The sequence below is a fragment of the Episyrphus balteatus genome, chromosome 2, assembly GCF_945859705.1.
Source record: "Episyrphus balteatus chromosome 2, idEpiBalt1.1, whole genome shotgun sequence".
NCBI classification, from domain to species: Eukaryota; Metazoa; Arthropoda; class Insecta; order Diptera; family Syrphidae; genus Episyrphus; species Episyrphus balteatus.
Window position 1 is genome coordinate 109,766,729 of NC_079135.1, and position 19,058 is coordinate 109,785,786.

Consider the following 19,058-nt stretch of genomic DNA (forward strand, 5'->3'; position numbering starts at 1 on the left):
CACTGCTGCCATACCTTACATTTATCACCATGTTTTGTTTTGTATATGGCAAAATCGATTTAATACAGATACTGATACAACTGGAGAGATACTACAACGACAAAAACAATGCAAACAGAGAAAAAAAATCAGACGCAAATTGAGTTAAGCTTGGCTTTGTTCTACTACCTGTTGGGTTGTTCAAGTCCAACTTCAGTCCAGCTACTGCTCCCTCAAAATAAAAAAAAAAAAACTATCTCTCTGGTGAGATGAGATTTCGATAATTTTTGTTATTCGGTGTGGTGTGGAATGTATCTGTTTGTTGATATATTTTTTTTTTAGTTTCTTTAATTTTTCTGTGGGTCGTAAGAATTTTGATTTTGTTTTGAAGCCAAACAATATTTTTGCGACCACTCTCAGTATGATCGATGTTTTTTATTGTCTCTTTGCAAAGTTTAAACAGAGGCAAAGTCAAGACAAAAAAATAAAGATACAAACCGTATCTATATTTTTTTGTGTATGATCATTCAGAGCTCGCGCGCGCACTTGACTCTGGGGTTTCTAGAGATCGCGCGCTTGTGTTTTGTGGACCATATTCAGTGTTTGTATCAGCACAGGTAGATCAGTCGTGACGCGATTTTTGCACGGTCTACAACGATATAAATTTTATTCGTCTCTCTCCAAGAGAATTCTTACTTCAAAGTCGACTTTATTCGATTTCGTGTGTCGATTGGAATTGACATTGAATTTTTTGCGATTTTAATTTGAAACGATTTGATTTCTGAAGAATATCGAACTTAGCTTTGTTGTATATTGTCGTCTGATGTTTTGTAATCCGTGAAGGTCTTACCTTAAATTCTTCACCTGCCAATCGGAAATAGTATCTCAAAAACCTCGACCAGCTGTTTCGCAATCAACTGTGTAATTGTTACAAATTGTTGTTATATCTGTAAGATAGTCGACTCGTGCTGCCCTCTGCTACTATTTTTTTTGCCTATTTGTTTGTTTATTTCTACATTTTTGCGTGTTACGCGCTACTGCCTTATGCGTCAGCGTTTTTTTTTTTTTGTTTTGTACTCAGAAAAAACGAGGTTTCGTTCGTTTGATTAATGTGCATCCAGTGCTGCATACTAAAGAGATGAGAAGTGGTCAAGTGGATTCATCCTAATCGGGGGGCTAAAGTAATGATGTCAAATCAATTTTAATCTGCTATTTGGTAGTGTGTTTGGTGCTGTGACGTGAGTTTAAAAGCAAAGAATTGAAAATAATTGAGTGTTGGGCGCCAGTTTTTTAGTGTAAAAGTGCCAAAATATTGTTTTTTTTGTGTTTTAAGATTTTCAAGTCGAGTTATAATTAAATTTACAAAGTTATCTTGAGAATTTGTTGTTTATTTATTGGATTATAACTATACAAGGTTCCACATTACGACCACATGGTTTGAGCTCATCGAATTGCTAACTGGTTTTGTGGTGTATATTTTTGGTAAGTTGTTTAAAATGATGGGGTTTTGTTTAAATATTTAATAAAGTTATCGAGAAATGAGGATTAAATATTGGTTTGAGTTTTTTTTTTTTTGGATATATAAACATCCGAAAGAACTAAAAAAAAAAAAAAATAAAAACACGGTTGAATGAGAGTTTACTTTAAATATGATTTTAGCAAAAAATAAAAAACGTTCAAAAATACCTTCCAATTAAATTTGATAAATGGATTTTTTGTAAAGAGAGTAGTACATCAAAACGAAAATGCTTTCACAAAAAAAGCAAAAGTGAATTCATGTTTCTCACAGAGTAAAACTATGTCTGCTAAAGGAGAGAGAAATTTTCTAGGAAATCATCATGATGCATTAAGTTATTCAAATGAATGATTAATAGTGTAAATTATTATTTTAGATATAGATTTAAGATGAAATATAAGTTAGGTAGTCAAGTTAGTTATTCAATTAATAATAATCACTCAAGCCGATTAGGGGAATGGAATTTTGTTTACGTAGTTTATATGGATTAAATTAGAGAAATTAGGTTGTTAAGTGCAATTGTAGTTTTAGAGTACATTTAGATATAAGTTAGTTTTGAGCTTGAAATATTCTTTAAAAATGACAGCAAACATTAGGTATATTTAGAATAAGAAATTTAATGAAAAAATTTTTTGTAGTACATAATAACATTTTAATGAAAAATCTCAAATTTTTGATTTTTTCCTTTATATGTACCACAAGACCCATCACTTTGCTAAATTAAAAGTTTCTATGATAGCGAAAAGTTCTCTATAATTTATATGATTTATCAGTGAGTGAGTCAGGCAGTTACGGTTTGGGATTCTTGAAGCCTTATATCTAAGAAACTACTCACCCTGGAGGAGCTTGTTTTTGACAAGCTTAATAGCCCAGGCAAATTAGTCAAAATAATGGTCATAAAATCGCATTTTTCACGGGACAAAATATTGTTGATGAAATGTGTTCGGGTGTATGTCCTTATTATAAAAGTCAATTTGCCAGGACGTCAGGAGCAACCGCCATCTTGGAAAAGAAGTTCGTTCCGTTTTTGTTTAATAGCTCCAATTTTAGTAATTTTAATCAAAAATGTCCAGACTTATTCACAATTAAACTATCTCAAAAATAGTAAACAAATGAATTCCGTGAGTTGATTAAATTCAATTTTATAGTCGGACAAAGTCCAGCTTAGTCTCGCAAGTTAAGAACAAAATAAGATTTTTTCAAATATGTGACGAACTTTTGATATGTTTGGATTATTCTTCAAGAATGCATTATATCACTTTTAATCATCTTTAAAATAAGCCCTTAAAAGATTAAGTACTAAAAATGGGAAGCTAGAGAAATATTCCTTTCAATTTTTTATTTCATCATTTGAGAGAAAAGAACTAAAAAATAACGAATTCGTTTTGTTTCTTCAAATTATTTTAGTATTTCTTGCTTTTTTATTCAGCATTCATGCCTAGTTTTCTGTTCAGAACAAAAAAGAGTGATCAATTTAGGATCCTTACACCGAAAAAAAAATTTGATAATAACATTTTTCAGTGACAAAAGTCGTCCAACAATTAAAATATCAATTTTGATATTTTATCATATCATTTTGGCATTTTTTAATTTCAGGTGGGAGAGTGAAAATTTCACTTTGACAATTAAAATATCATTTTGACATTTTTTTAAGTTAAAGTGGATAGTGAAAATTTCACTTTGACAATTAAAATGTCAATGTTGACTAGATTTTACGTTTTAGTTTATTATAATGAAACCTATTTCTTTCCTTTTCATTTTTATTATTTTTATTATTTTAAGAATTTTCTTTCTTTTTTGAAAACATTACTGAAAGGAAATATTCTTTACAAAATAATGGTGATATTATTTTTTCTATTATAGGTGATATAATTGTTTTGTTATTTTCTCCCAAACTATGTGAAGTAAAATCTTAGTGCCGATCAAATTTTCTCAGTAAATCATACATTTTACTTCGAAAAAACACAAAGCGCCTTTAAATTAGTACACATTAAGAATTTTTTTTTATAATATTTTTCAATAATTTGGAATGAGAAATTGAAAATGATAATAAAATATCAAAAAAAATTTCCAAAATGTGACATTTAAATATCATCCTGATAATAAAAATGTTGTTTTAACATTTTAAATATCATAAAACACATTTTATAGAGCATTTTTGGCTGATATTAAAAAAATGTTAATTTGATATTTAAAAAATGTTAAATTGATATTGGTTTTTTTTTTTTCGGTGTACCTAAAAGTATTCCTTAAATAGGAGGATAATGTTCAATGTACTGTGAATAACGACAACCCGACACATTTCGATACTAGTACTCTTCTTAATGAATCCAATATATTCTTGAGTGCGAAAAAATTCCGATTCCGAGATAATCGTAGTTACAGTAACTTTATTTGTAAAGGTACATCAAACTTCTCCTTAAAAATGTTAGTTCTGATTTTTCGCAAAGTTTTTTTTATGGTATTTGGTAGGTTCAGAATCGTTAGGCACTAAATATTTAGGTATTTTCTCGGTCTCTGATTGGTCAACTGTAAAAAAAAAATCCTTCCAATTTAGGTAATTTTATTGGAAAGCTGGAAGACAGGAAAAATTTCCCTAAAAATTTAGGAAAGTTTTTTTTTGTCAACATGACAGCTGATTGTTTTTAATTACAGAACAACGGTAACATAATTAAATCTATTTGTGTAAAAAACGATGCATTATCGGTTATAATTAATATTATTTATTTATTAAAGTAAAGTCAAATTTTGTGTCTGCCCTATGCGATCTATAAAATTCTCAAGTATATTTCGAAATTTGACAATAATGGCATATCCAAACAAATTTAATCAAATTTACTCAAATTTCCGTTCAAAAAATGACGTTACCTAAATATCTAGTCCCTATTATTTCCTGAACGTGCCCAATGGCTCAAAAATATCATAAGTTTTCTAACTGGAGTGTCAAATGAAATACTGTCAAAATGTATAAATGTCAAAAACAAAAATCCCCAAATTTTGAAGTGTTTGGCAATTTTTAATATTAATTCACAAATATCATCAATTTTGTAGAAATCGAACAATTTTGTTAAATTTGTCTGAACACAAGTATGTAGTTTGGTCAGTGAGCAATTTATTTCTTCAAAAGGGAAATTCGTTGAAGTTTTAATGATAAAATTTCGAAATTTTTAAACAATTCAAAACTAGGTGTTTATTGAAATATGTAAGCACTAACTCAAGCAGTGACTCCATACTCCAGCTAAAATTTGCACAACACTTTTAGACTAACATTGAAATTGAAAGATGACAGCAGAGGCTCAGATGGTGAAGCTGTCCAACAATTTTATTAAAATACTGTTTCAAGATCAGGGTTGTTAAAAAATCATTACATATTTAAAAAAAATGTTGTTGCAAATAAAAAAAAAATTTGCATTAAAAAAAATTATTGCAACTTAATATATTTTTCATAAAAAAAATGTTATTACAGATAAAAAATGTTCTGCATTAAAAAAAATCAATGCAAATGTGAGCATAATATTTTTCTTTAATATTCGTCGAATTTCTTATAATTTCGGCTATGTTACGTTCAATTTTTAAGATAAAATAGATAATGTACGACGAATATTAAAAATAAAATATTTAATGCACACATAATGCATTGAATTTATTTTGTTAAAAAATTGTTTTTTTGCAATTAAATTTTTTTTTTGCAAAATATTTTTACTTGCAATAAAAATTTTATTTTTAATGCAAATATTTTTCAGCTGCAATAAATGTTTTTATTTTATTTGCAATTAATATTTTTTTTTTAATTTCAATTTAAATATTTTAACACTTTATTATATTAAGATTTTGGTTCCAAATTTTGCCTCAATTCTTGTAATCGTCTACGTATTTAATTTTTAAGCAATCCAGCTATGGTATGAGTTATTAATGTTTAAGTGTGGTCAAATGTGTTTATTACAAACAAAACTAGTCAAAATTGCTTATTGCAAAAATATCGGTTTGGATTATAATTCATAAAAATTTATGATTACCCATTTATTTACCAATTCACAACAAACAAATAATTATAATAATTTTGTTAAAACAAAACAATATAATTGACAACTTTATTCATTATGCCATGAAAATAAAATTCAAGTCCAGCATATATTATTACATTAAATTTAAACAAAAAAATAAAACATAAATTTGCATTTGCATAAATTTCAAAAATATTTTCGTACATTATTCTGTGTACATTAATCCCGGGTGTGGAAATGTTTGTAACACTTTTTTGTGTCTCATTCCACAGCAGACAGCGCATTCATTTTTTTTTTACAACAAATTGAAACCAAGTTTTTTTTTTGTTTTGTTTGAAATTAATTTCATTGTTGTATTTATAGTCTCTGTTGCGAGAGTGTATTATTCACTTTACTTTATTGAAAGTAAAAAAAAAAAAATTATTTGCAAAAAAAAATAATATTATTTTAAAATTCATTCACTAGATGGAGGTGGTGTAGAAAAAGTTGAATGAAAAAAAAAAAAACAATAAACAAACAAACAACGAACTTGGTTTGACATATATGTCACTATATATAAAATGGCTATAACTAGGGGACAACAAGTCAACAAGTATTTCCCTAACCCCCACGTTATATTCAATGATGACGCCAACGAACGACGACCAACGACTACCACCACAATGGACGACACTAGCGAATGGGTGATGGCCATCAATGAATATAGAAAAAGAAAAATGAAAAAAAAAAAATAATAAATGCAAACGTGAGTGGGTCGCGTGAGTTCGGAATGGAATTATGTCCGCATTTAGATTAAAAAATTATTCCAAACCATTTTATGTTGTATATAGCTCTCTGATGTGTCTGCAGCAGGCCCATTTAAAGAAGTTGTTTCTTGTTTTGATTCGGAAATGTATACACAATGCCGGACTATTTTTAAGAGATTAGGAAGAAATCTACTTACTGACTTTGAGCCTTCCAAACATGGAAGCTTTTAAATTACTTAGTTCTTATTTTTGCAAAAATGATCAAAACCTTAAAAAACAATTATGAAATACATTTTTTTACTTAAAAAAATATTTTTTTTTTAAATTTGAGTTTTTTAAAACTTTTATAGAGATATTTAGTATTTGTTTGCTTTATTTTTAAGAGTCGTAATAAAATTTTATATTTTAACAAAAAGAAGTTATTTTTTTTTGTATTCAACTCAAAAATTAAAAAAATCTAAAAACAAAAAAATATATTGCTTAGAAATTTCAGGTTTATGAGGGAGAGAGTCGGACACCACAAAATATTAATGTTTCAGATGTTAAAAACGCGTTTCAGAAAAAAAAAAAACAAAGTATATCAAAAGTAACAAAGTCCGGGCCTGAAGTGTTTGTTTTTTTTTTTTTGTGTTATTAATTTATGTAGCTCAACAAAGTCTGTAAGAGATTATGTTATTATATTTGATTTTAAATGACTCTCGTTCTCCATTTAATGAATGGATATTACAAGGACGATTAAGTTATTTTTTATGGATTGATTTGCAGAGGCGAGGATATAAATAATTTGATTTAATTGTAGGCATAGTCAAATAGATATAAATATATGTATTTGAATCTAAGACAAGAAAATTAAGACAAGTAAAGTCGGAATTTTTTGTTTAATATTTAAACTGAAATAAAAAAATAAAATCAAATGAATATTAAGATGACACAGTAATAATGTTTTAAAAAATAATAGATTTTAGGGAAATTAAAGTTGAAGCACGGTACATTTTGGTAGGATTTTAATTAAACTTAAGAAAACATTTTTGTCACCGTCTAAAAAATGCACGAGTCGGTAAAACGTTCGCCTCAATCTTGCATCTGTAATTTTTTTTGACGTGATAACGTCTTATAAATCGATGAACCATGGCAGCCACCACAAAAAAGTGACGCCATTTTCTAACGTTACACTCTCGCACGTTCGCAAAAATTTCAATTCAAAATTAAAAATAAACTATTAGAGGTACAAAAATCTTCTATATCTTATTTGAAAGATATTAACCTAAAGCTTAATCCAAATGAAGGATTTTTAAAAATTCCGTCATTTAATAGGGTAAAAAGGGGTAAGAAAGATGAAATTTGCGCTAAGATCTAAACGCGAAGTCGTAGAGAATTGACTTTTTGCCTATAGATAGATGACATTAATTTAAGAATAACTGCATTTAAGAAAAAATTCAAAAAAAAAATTGAAACTAAGCTATAACGTTTTGTTTGAACGTTGCACACGTGTTGGGGCTATGACATAATGATGATTTTGGGTAAAGGAAATTTTTTTTGACAATTCTAAAGATGTCAGGTGAAAGATGGGGGAAAAAAAATTATGCGTCTGATACGGATTTTTTTCCAACACTCTGCGTTTTGAAATATGAATTTTTGAAAAACACCTTTTTTTAGGGGTATTTTTGGGTACTTTTTGATTTTTAGATTTTTTTCGGAGCGTTATAGGACATGTAGGTTTTGGCCTTATGCATACATGTGCAAAAACTTGGAATCGTTTGGTGAGTTTTGACTGAATAACGGAAGAAACAAGTTTTTAAAAAACCGATTTTCATCGTTTTTTATTTTTAACTTTTTTTCTTTAATAGATACAGGAATAAAGTATATAAATTAATCATAGACCACGACTACGACTATATATCAATCATTTTCGTAAATACAACTTTGAGATAACCGTAAAATAAAATTTTAGAATTCAACAGAATATAACTTTTGACCAAGAGCGGATAGAAATTTAATTAAACTTTTATGAGCATCCTGATACAATTACCTTTCATTTGGTATATCACACATAACGGTAGACTAACTACAAGCTACACAATGTTAAATCAAGAAACTTGCGAAAAACCTCAAAACACCAGTGGAGATCTGTTGCCCCCCGAACAGCCACCAGTGTGGGAAGTACCGTAATCTCAGTCTGGAAACTCGACATGGTTGATTTAAAAAATTCTAACTTCTCTTGTAGGCATCTTTGAAATGAAATTGATACGTCAAATGAAAGGTGAAATAATAAGCTTTCACATAGTATATATTTTGTATAGGTTGTCAAACAAAAAAAATTGATTCCATAGCCTGAGAACATAAAAATAAATAAATGTTTTTTTTTGCTTTTTTAATGAAATTTGATCGAGTTCAAAAAATTCTAGCTCTTTTTGACTTATTGACTCATTTTAAACAAAAGCATACAACCTGTTTTCTGGCGAAGTTATCACGTAAAATCATCGTCCGTAAACCGGCTTTACAGTCAACCTCTTTTTTGAAAAATTTTCATATCTAGATATACAAAAACCAACGACTCTAGCATTAAGAAAAAATCCAAACATTTTTGAAATCAAACGGTATATACTTCGTTTTGGTATTAAAACCATATTATGAAACGTTACTTTTGTAATTTTAAAAACATCTTTTAAGATTTTTTCTTAAAAAATTAATGATATGAATTCTATAAAAACCATTAAACCATTAAAGGTTACGTATACACCACAGTATCCCAGATATCGTTCCCTTTTTTCATTTAACAATAACCCGGATTATCAATTTTCCAAGTAAAAGCTTAAACCAACAATATAAAATGAATCGGTTAACAAACTTTCTTAATGGTTAATTTTTCTTGATTCATAGAAGAAAGGCCATTGATTTTTTTTACCGATTCTTATAAATCTACTATTTTCTTTAGATGTAATCCTGATAATTGTTGTTTAGCACTTTTTGACCTATCACTTTAAATATGAAAATACCACCAATTTAATGTTGACAGAGTTTTCACAGATTTGTACCATTATTTTAAAAACACAACTTATTATTCAATTTTAATTTATGTTTGTTCATCTGTTCTATTATAATTTCTAGTCTACCTATCGTTATTTGACAAATGAGATATCGCGTATCGATTAAAACGTTTTCCGCTTGTTATAATCTATACCTATGTATAAGGAATCGCATTGAAATTCAACAATCATGACCTATTTTCTTATTTTTTTTAATAAAGTGGCTCTGTAAACACTTTATCACAAAATAATGACCTCATAAGCTCAGGCAGTGAATTGTATTTATCAAGGATATTTTGCATAAGGCTTCGATCTTTGAAACTCTTTGAATAACCACTCACAATATGTAGTTGTTTCTAGATACATAGCTTGTGTCCAGAGTTGGGTAATCGAATCGTTAATTACATTACATGTAATTACAGGGTAATTGCATTGTAATCGAATTAGATAGATAGATAGATAAGTTCTTTATTTTTTCAATTTTCTTATAAGTACAATATTTCATAATAAAAGATATACAAAGCATGGCTTTATAAGCCGTCTGCCGGAAAAAAAACTAATTAAATAAAAAGGATACAATATTTGAGTAAAAAGAGAGAATATTTCACAAAATAAGTTTCATAGTTAAAAAATATGTAAATATAAATATTAAAGCAAAAAAAACATATATATATTTTTTTTTTTTTATATTATTATTTTCATAATGTGACTTTTAGTTTAGTCAAAACAAAAAAAAAGAATCTTTGAACCATATGGAATACTGCTTATCATTAAAGTACATTTTGATATATATATATATATTATACAAAAGCAATAACAGGTAGTTGTATGTTCAATTGAAAGTGCGACTTTTAGTTTAGTCAAAACAAAAAAATTAAAGAAAAAAAAAAAGAAATATATTGGTGGTGGGCTTTTAGTTTAGCTAAAACAGATAATAATTTATAAGTGAGAAAAAAAAAAAAAAAAAAATAGGAAGAATAAGAAGAAGAACTGCATATTTCTCATTTTTTTTTTTTTTTTTTTTTTTTTTTTTTTTTTTTTTAATTTAAAGGGCTTTTAGTTTGGTTAAAAACGAAAAAAAATAAAGGAGAAGATACAATCAATTTAACATCTTGTTACAACTCAAAACAAATTCAAACACTCGTTTCGATAGTTTCTTGCGTGTAAGACATAGCGTATAAGAGGCTTCCAGCCACGATCTCCGTTTAGTACACCGACACATTCCTCTTGGGAAAGAAAACTAGAACAGAAGTAGAGCCTTCGGATTTCCTGTAATATTGGACAAAGTGCTAAAAAATGCAAAACATCTTCGTTTTGACCAAGGTTGCAAAGAGGACATACAGGGTTTAAGTCTGTTCTATGTGGTCTATAATTCAAATCGAGCATTTCCGTTCTGATCTTGAAGATCAAGCTCATTTCAGAAATTGTAAGCTCTTCTCTAAAATAGTTTCTTTCACGAAGTTTCAGATTAAGTTGTCTGTATATATTCCTGGATGTTGATGCAGTCCCTCGGGCAACACAAAGCCTATACATCGAGTCATCTATGACAGAGATACATTCATACAATGAGTTTTTTAATGCTTCCACATTGTCCACTGGCAATGATATTGAGAGGTTATGTGCTACAGCAAGATCATACCAGTTTTTGACCGGACTATATCCACAACTAAAACAGATTTTAAGGAGCCTTTTTTGCAAATTTTGGTCGGACCGCTTCATAACTTTGATCATAAAATCGGCGTTAGCCTTTAAGTTTTTCAAGAAAATTTGAGGTAAGCCTGACTCTAGGTGGATAGCATAATTAGGAGTGTTAATAGGTAACATAAAAATTCGCTTGAAAAAATACCTCTGTATATTTTCCATTTCATCCAACTGTTCGAAACCATATACTTCATTACCATAGCAAAAACAAGTATTCACGGTGGTATTGAAAACTTTGAATTTTGAAATTGGATCTACGAGTTTATTAGCGAAGAACTGGGACCACATTGTATTTATTGCAATTTTTGCAGCGGTTGTTTTTTCTTTTATAAAGGTTTGAATGTTAAGATTATATGTCATTGTATACCCAAGATACTTAAATTCATTTACGACCTCAATTATTTCACCATCTAAAGTCCAATTCCGCCCATAGCCAATTGATCTATTTCGAGATCTAAAAACCATTTAGTAATCGAATTACTTTCCCATTACAATGGAAATGTAATTCGAAATGCAATTACAATTAAATTACCGTGTAATTTTATTGTAATTACATTATGAAATTACAAAAGTAATTGCATTGTAATTAAATATTTTGGAATTTGAAAGTAATTATATTGTAATTGAAACTCTGAAATTAATTTCTAAATTAAATTAAACATTTTATTTTTGTCAAATGAAACAAAATCATTCAATAAATTAATTAATATTAGCTGTGTTTTATTATTCCCGTGATCTAGATCAGATCATTTTATTTGTTAGCTATACAATAACAAAGCAAGATCCTGCTTTTTTTGTAAGAGAAATGAAAACAATATGATTTGATCTGGATCACGAGAATAATAAGACACAGCAATTATCATATTACGCGAAAAGTTACAGTAAAATTACTGGTATTTTATTATTGCTTTAAGCACATGCAACACATGAAACTTGCCACATGCAACTTGCCACATGCAACTTGCCACATGCAACTTGCCACATGAAACTTGCTACATGGAACTTGCAACTTGCCACATACGGCTATATCTCGGAATTTTGAAAAAAATGAAAAATTTTTTTTTGATGCCCAAAGGTAAGCGGGGACTCCAACCTACATTTGGGTACAACTCCTATCCCTGTAGGTGCATGCATTCTCAAACCGCGAGAACTTAAAGGTCAAACAAAAGTTAAGCCCGATTCTGAAAAAATAGGCATGATGCGGTGGTTTAAAATGGAAGATGATTTTTTAAAAATCTGACAATGTGCAAAGCGTAGGCCCATGACACAAGCTATCATTTGGCATCACTCCCAAAAATTGCTCTCAAGCGGTTAAGCTTCGCGGAGCGTTGAAAGGTTCGGGGATTTTTCGAAAAAAAATTTTACCCCAACTTTCAAACGCAATTATCTCGGAATTTTGAACAAAATCCAAAAACCGGATTATACCACTATTGGGTAGCTGAAAATATAACCTTTCATATGGCACCACCCCCATGTCTCTAGGTCAAAGCTTTCAGCTCCCAGAAGCTTTTTCGCGCCCCCAACTTCCAACGGCTATATATCGGAATTTTGGAGAAAAAAAATGAATACAAAATTTTTGATGCCCAAAGGTAGCGGGGACTCTAACCTACATTTGGGTACAACTACCATCCCTGTAGGTCCACCCTTTACATGTGGCAAGTGGCATAGTTTTTCTTTGAAATGTTGAAGGTTTAGATTTTGGTTTTATTTTGTTTTTAAAATATAATTACTTTAAAATTACAATTTTAATTACAATGCAATTACTTTTGTAATTTCATCGTTTTAATTACAATAAAATTACACGGTAATTTAATTGTAATTGCATTTCGAATTACATTTCCATTGTAATGGGAAAGTAATTCGATTACAATGCAATTACTCCACTAGTAATTGCATTGTAATTAATTAGTAATTAATTACAAATGTAATGATTACTCCCCAACTCTGCTTGTGTCTCAGATAAAAGCTTTGGAATAAACTTATCAGAATTGAACCTTCCTCAGAATTCTTCTTTTTTCCAACACCACTGGTTCTCAGATATGGAATAAATCTGCTCTTTTTAGAATGATATTAACACAGTCAGTAGAGAAATAAAGTAAAAACATCATAAATTAACAGAATTGTGTACCAATTTAGTACAAAAGTGTCCTACTTAAAGTGTCCCAGTTAAGAACATAGTTTCTCGTTAAAATAATTAAAATGTCTACCTTCATCCCATTCTTGTAAAAATTTTATTATTTTCCTGTCATTTTCCATATTAATTCATCATTCATTCTCAATTCAGTATGAATCTTAAGTAAGAAGTGTCCAAAAGTCTTATTTACCACTGACACAGCAATCCAATTTTTCATAGTCCTCTGGAAATTTTAAGCCTTCGTTTGCACATTCTTGTTCTTGTCCCAGTTAAAATCAACTCGTCACTCAATAACTCGTCATCTTTAATCACATAACGATCTGTTTAATTTTGTCATCCCACATTTCTATACAATAGTCCTCTCTCCCTGCTGAACTATCAGGTCTTCTTTCTCTGCCAGACGTCATGGTCGTCATCGTGACCGTCTTGAATTCGTCGAGTCGTCGCATGCCTGTCAATTTCACTTCTGATGTCGACCTTAAGGCCATCCATCCGTCCGTCATCATAGTCAGTTCGTCATATTGTGTTAAAGAAGTTTGACGACAAGACTCGTGCCATAGTAATTGCCTCCGTTTGTACTGTCTTCCTCCAATCTACCTATGCCATCCGGTCCTCAAATAATAATAATCTCTTCCCCACAGCCACCACAATACCCACAGTAGTCGTTCACTTGCTCGCTCGCTATATTCCCCTCTGAATCAATTGACATTGCCAACCCAAGAGACGTCAGAATAATCCATAAATGCAATCATTCAGTCGAATGTCCGTCGCTGGTTCTGTCTCTGTGTGTCTTTGCCCTGCTGGCTCCAATGTACAATCCATCTTCCTCTCCCGGCATACATAATTTACAAATCACCTACACACGACTACGACTGGCTTCCAGTTTGAAATCGCCGTGTTGTCGTCGTGTCGTCAGTCGTGCCACATCTAGTACACTCCAAGTGACAACTCTCTACGACGACGACGAAACGAAGCTGCCTAGATGCGTCACTTTGACCATACATGGTCTGGGGCGCGAGCTCACATCACAAGGACGTGGACGTGATGCGATTTCCATGGCGACTTAATCGCTTATTTATTTGTTTTTATTTATTGCCGGGCGACCAAGCGACCGACCTGGCTGGTGCGCTGGGAGGAAGTCGTGTGGTGGCTAGTCGGACATGCTGAATTGCTGACTCTCCATCGCACAATCTCCCCGCCCTTCCTGTGTTGACTTGTGAGCTGGCTTTCTATAGAGCTGTTTGGCGTTCGTTGTTAGCGCAGTGGTAGTGCAGTGTTGTGCAATGTTCTCGCACTTGTTGAGGGTAAAGTGGGTTGGTTGGCTCGTTGGGAAGTCTGGGGCAACTAGCTGCGCTGCGGTGGACTACAACGTCGATGACGATGACGACGTTGAAGCTCCCGTGTTGTAGTGGTTTTGATTGAGGTTTTGCTTATGAATGGCGAATGAGTGGTGGTTGATGAAATGACTTCCATAAGTCGATTAAAACCCTCTTTGCACTTAGTCTATGCATGCACCACCCGACCCCATCTCTAGTTCCAGGTCCGATGCAATGTCTACCCCAACTTCCATCACTCTTCTAGTGCTGCCAGCAGGCTATTATAATTTTTTAATTTGGTATTTTTTTTTTTTCATTTCATTTTTTTTTGTTTAATAATGCAAACTAGAGGGAAAAATAAAATTCAATGAACGTGCGGTTGGGCTTTTGCAGCTCTTCAAAACCAAAAAAAAAGGGAGGTTTTGTTGAGGTTATGTGTGTGTGGGCAGTAGGAATTTCTGTGTGCGGAATTTATGATGAAATAAGTAGTTGTTTGCTTAACAGGGTGATAAAGTAGAAAGGTGTGAGTATGAAATAAGGGTATGAGGGAGTGGTGGCAAATTTATGATATAGCATTTAAACGAGGGTGTAATAATATAAAATTAAAGGTAAAAGTTTTTATTGCGACGGACGCTTTTTTATGTTATGTGCTATAATAATGAGACACTTGGTTGCTTTCAATGGTTTACTTTTTTTTTTGCCTGACGGAGTTATGATCTCGAATATAAAAGTGAAAAATTGTAATCATTCCGCTTTAATTTTTTATGAGAAATTCATTATTGATTTTTTTTTTATGGACGGTAATAAATCAAATGTTTAAAAATAATTAAAATAAAAACTGATAACACATTGACGACATTCTTTTATGAGTAAGGGCAGTTTTTTTAAGGAAGCTTATGAATCCTTGAATCAGATTATTCCAACTTGAAAGGAATTCATGTTATTCAAAATGCACATAAAAAAAGTTAAGTGGTGGGTAATGCTTGTATTTGGAGAAATAATAATCTCCCATCGTTGAATTCTGTACTTTCAAACTTCGAAAACCCGAGTTAGAATTCCACCAAACCACCGCTGAGCCTCCACCAAACTACCGAACTCAATGCCACACCACGATCTAAAGTTAGTTGTTCGCCGAATCATTATCGAACCACCCACAAACCATGGCCGCACCACGTTCAAAAACTACTTGTTCAGCGAACTACGAACAGCAACATAACTCTTTTGGCTAAGTAAGTGTTTTTTATGAATTTAGCGGGGTTCTCAAAACTAGACAATGCTCTAAGCAACTCGTCTCTGTAAATAATGTTACACGCGGCCTTGAAATCGATAATAATAACACTGGTTAACAAAATTAAACTTTTTTTTGTTGCCGAAACAAAAATATACTTTTCTGAAGGTTTTTGGTGTGCTGAACTCGAATCTGAAGTCAAAAAAAATTAATCAGCTCCCGTTTTTGAAATATTACCGTTAGAAAATTCAGTACTTCGGACCTTATTCTTTTATATAAGGAAATTTTTTTGAGCATATTAAGTAACGGTTTTCATAAGTACTATTTACCACCTTTTTAAATCTTTTTAAATCTTTCCGATATCTTTATTACTGCCCGAGATATCCTAAGTTGTTTGGTATTTTTATAAATTTTATAACGTCATTATCTTCTTTATGATATATGAAGCCAAACCCACTTACTTCAGTTTGAGATATCTCGGGCAATATAAAAGATATTGAAAAGATTTAAACAGGTGTCGAAAGATGGAAAACGGTTCTTATAGAAACCGTTACTAAATATGCTCAAACAATTTTCTTTATACAAAAGAAGAAGGTCCGAAGAATTCAAAAAAACGTATTTTTGCATTTTCTAACGGTAATATCTCAAAAACAGGAGCTGATTAGTTGTTTCTGACTTCGGATTCGAGTTCAGCACACCAAAAACCTTAAGAAAAGTATATTTTTGTTTCGGCAACAAAACCCTTGTAAACCAGTGTAATTAATTTGATGGTTTTTTTTTTTTTTTATAATCTGCGCGCACTAAAGGGGTTTTGGGTACCTGGACATTAAAATGGGAGGGAAAAACTGAGCCGGGTAATGCATTCCACATTCTCGTAGTGCGACTAAAGAAAGAATCTCTGTATTTGACGGTACGTCTGAAATTGGACTCAAGTGTAAACTGATGGGCATTCCTTGAAGTACGAGTATCACGGTTGAATTGTTTAAGGGGAGGAATGCATCTAGCTATTTCATTAGAACATTTTTTTTAAAAAAGTACCTATAAAATAAGGACAGGCATGATACATTAGGGCGGTGCTCAAGAGGTGGGATTGTACCAGTAATGGACCTATCACCTATCCAAATAACTCAAGTGGGTCTTAGGAGCACCTGCCCAGATATGGGAATTACACTCGAGTTTTGGACGAATATATGCTTTATAAATTATAGCCAGATCAGAAGGGGTACAATATTTCTTACATCTTCGGAGGAAATCTAAGCATTTCGCAGAGTTTTTGGCTACACCGACATACCTAGAATCGAAAGATGATCAGTTTCCTCGATGCAAGTACCACTCATGGATAGTGGCAAAGGGGGGAAGGTTTCGTTTTAATGATAGTAAGCAGCATTGTGTTTTAGAAGCATTAAATTCTACGCCAGGGATGGAAAATGAGATTTTTTAATTGTACTGAAAATTTCATTTTTATTGTTCTGAAATGGGTCCAATTGTATTGAAATTTATTTTGTACACGAGAAATGAATATAAAATTTATTCAAAATGTTTTATTTGAAAAAACTCTAAAATTTTCCATATATCTTTCATTATTTTCTGCGTAAAAGAGTAATTTTTATTTATTTTTGGTATAAATAAATATTGGATGAAGTACATATTCACAAGTATTAAAAAAAAATTTTTTTTTTAATTCAAAAATTGTAGGACCCAAAAATACCTAAAAGTACAATTTTGACAGGTTTGTAGATAATGGCTCACTTTTGAACTTAAAATAAGTTTTAAAAACTTTCTAAATTTAGGCCCAATTTATTCACACTCCATTAAATTTAAAGTCGCCATTTAAACAGTTAAATTTTAAATTTTGTATGCTATTTGACAAATTTCTAATTTTTAATGGAGACTTTAAATACAATGGATAGGGAATAAATTGGGCTTAAATAAGAAAAAATAAAACAGCTTGATCAGTTTTATAAATATTTTCAAAAAACAAGTCACTTCACTCAAATTGTAACATTTATTTTGGATCAAAAATCAAAAATTAGTTTAAAACTTAATTCTTTCGATTTTCTCGTTTTTTGAAAGCTTAGATTGTAAGAAAATTTTCAAGACACAGATTAAAAAATTGTATCGAATTTCGACAAATTGTATTTTTGTACTCGAGCAAACTCATTTGTATCGAATTCGATACAATTGTATCGACTTTTCCATGCCTTTCTACGCGGTTTCTTATTCCCCATTGGACAATGCATTCGAGATCAGAATTTATTGAGCTTATCATATTTTGCCATTGGAGTTCCACATCGTATCGATTTTAGGTTCCTGGGGCTTTTCCAAGATCTGATGTCGTAGTGTGATTCGTTGGTGAACTTTCGCAGTCTAAAGCAATGTGGATTTATACTTGTCAAAACACCGAATATTTTTCTTCTCGTGTTTTGCCTCTTTTTTTCTTATGAGAATCCGATATTCCTCTGTTCCCTTTCGTTTGTACAGCTCATTAACGTCTCTTCTTTCCAGCGCCGCTTTGTATGATAATTTCTTTAGCTTAGCGCGCTTGCCGGCTCTTCGGAGACGGCATCTCTGATAGCTTCTTGCCAATCTTGCCTCTGGTTCTATATACTTGCTGTAGTAGAAGCAAGACTATAGGCTATCTATTTTCCAATGCATCTTCTTTTCCAAGCTCGCCATATTAAAATCACGCAGGACAATTCTAATTTACACACACAAACTAGTCTTATATTGGCTAATCAAGCCTTGATGCAGATCGTTGTGAGCCTCTTTTTGACACAGTAAATACGCGGAACATTCTATCTGAGTCGGGGTCCAAAGACGAATCCTCATCAAAATATCCATTGTTGAGGGTAGCAGTCACCTCGTCGTAGTAGATGTCATGAGTCTTCAATTTTCTCTTGCCGACCCTTCCTCTTACACTTCTTAGGTAGCAGTTGTATCTGCTCGGCAACGGTCTAGGGCCTCCACTGGTTGTTTGACACTTGGTCTGCTTAGGAACCTGCAGAACATTTTCTAAGAAGAATCACTTTGACAAAAATTTTATATCTAGGGTGACAAAATTCGAACTATTTACGTTATTTGTAGACATAGGAAGGACATAGCCCGGAAAATAGGAACCTTATCAAGGCACTGGCCCATGGGAAAACATGGAGCTGGGACCTACAATTTGCCGTTGAGTTTGAATGGTTAAAGGGAGATTTTGAAAAAATGTGTTGGTAGGGTAATCTGGATTTGAACATCTGTATGATAGTCCATCGGCCTAACCATTGTTCGCGTTACTCCTTTTGAAGTTTTGGGTATCAAAATAAAAAAAAAAAAAAACAGTTGCTCACCTTCTTTGGCACTATTTTGCTTTTGCAAATGCGAGATACCGACAATTTGTTAAAGCCTTTTATCAAGACCTTGAGT

The 19,058-nt window shown here is 31.5% G+C and overlaps 1 protein-coding gene across 1 annotated transcript in view; it reads left to right on the plus strand.

Annotated features, from left to right (window-relative positions):
• Window positions 1-442: 442 nt before the first annotated feature.
• Window positions 443-19,058, plus strand: part of LOC129912297 (uncharacterized) — a 156,310-nt gene continuing 137,694 nt past the window's right edge. The window contains exon 1 of the mRNA XM_055990504.1: window positions 443-1,461. The gene's annotated coding sequence lies outside the window, so the exon portion shown is untranslated. The remainder of the gene's footprint in view (window positions 1,462-19,058) is intronic.